Here is a 1,701-nt window from a genome sequence, read left to right as displayed (position 1 = left end):
TTCGAGACCATAAACATTATGCCCCTCAATTGCTTTGATTCGCTCTTCTAAGACATGAAATTTTTCCTTTGATTGTGTATCATCCCCAATGCGAGGTTGATGCCAATTCCCGTTAACATCAAAATGGGGCACTTGAGGTACACTATATGGAATATTTTCTGTGGGTATAGTGTTTTGGGGTGGCACATATCCCATATGAGGTGGGATTTGTGATTGGTTTAAGTTTTAGGGGTTGACAGCTGAGTGGCTTTGGTTATTTTCTATGGGGTTGATGACTACAGGCGGAGTATAACCAGGCGGGAGATATATAGGAAATTGCATAGCTGCAGTGCGAAATTGTTGGTTAGTCGGGGTAAAACCTGGTGGATGAGAAGGAGTAGTTTGATGTTCTTCATTTACAATTGGAGGATCCCCATATGTATTATCCTTCCTTGCCAAAGCCTGTATAGCTTCCAAGATTCGATCGACCTTTTCCTTCAGTTGGTTGACATCCGCTCTTATCACCTCTTGGTTTTGCTCGAGTTCATCCATGATCTTGGAATTCGCGCGCGTTCGATAAGGGTGTCGGAGAATCAGCTTTATTGATTTTTTTCTGTTTTTTTTTATATTAAAAAAAATAATAAATAAATAAAATTTATATGAGTATTAAAATATGAATGTGATGGAAGTGAAATAAATTAGTTAATTATGATAATTGGATAGTGGGGAATCATACGCCTTAGGTAATAACAAGAACAAATTATTAGTGAAGAAAATATGAGGACTGGAAATCAAAATAGAAAATCCTTCATTGATAAGAAAAAGAGTACATCATATTTAAATTGAAAACTACATTAACTATGATACTTCAATCTTCTCTTTAAATAGGACAACCAAATCTGCTCCTCCAATTCTTCTTCCAAATTTTTTCAATTTTCAACAAACTTGTAAACTTTGACTGGAGCATTGAGCGGCCCCCATTTGCACATTCACTGCCAAGAGATTTAGGATTTTCCCATATTTGTGAAAGAAACTCTCTTGTTGTATAGTTTTCATTTGATTGCTGATGTCTCTTAAACTTTTCAAATCAGGTTGCTTGAACTTTAAAAATAAAGTTTTTTTTTGTCCCATTGTCCACTTTAATTTACATGTGACTAAGGTCTTTATGATTCCCCAACAATCCTGAAAATTGATGCAAAATGCCAATTTATTTTTCAAAAGAAACAATGTCATGAGATATGGATGCAATTATGCAGAATGACTGTTGTGAATATATAACGTTTTGAATGAATGTATGAGGTATTTTTTGCTTATATGGATATTCTTATGATGAAAGGGTTTATTGGCTTATGTAGTGAAACTCTCACAAGGGTGGCTCTATAGTTCTAAACACGGTCCCTAGAGCCAATAATCTCATTTTTGGAATATTGTCAACAACAATAGGTAAACTATTTGGAGTGACAATACCCTCAACAAGATCAAACTCTAGGTGAGATTTTCATGCTAACCAAACAGGATGTACATCCGGAAGGCTACCACTACACAACCTCGAAACTAAACTTAAGTTTTGTTCAAACCTGGGTGTAAGGTTTCACTCATAAGTGTGTGTCTTAATAAAAGTGTAAGGTGTAGAATAAGTATGATTCAATAACTCCATAACGATAATAAAACATATAATAAATAAATAAATAGATAAATAAATAAATACATGAATAAATAAAT

This window comes from Cicer arietinum, chromosome 5 (assembly GCF_000331145.2).
Source record: "Cicer arietinum cultivar CDC Frontier isolate Library 1 chromosome 5, Cicar.CDCFrontier_v2.0, whole genome shotgun sequence".
In the NCBI taxonomy this organism is placed as follows: domain Eukaryota; kingdom Viridiplantae; phylum Streptophyta; class Magnoliopsida; order Fabales; family Fabaceae; genus Cicer; species Cicer arietinum.
This window is presented reverse-complemented; position numbering follows the sequence as displayed.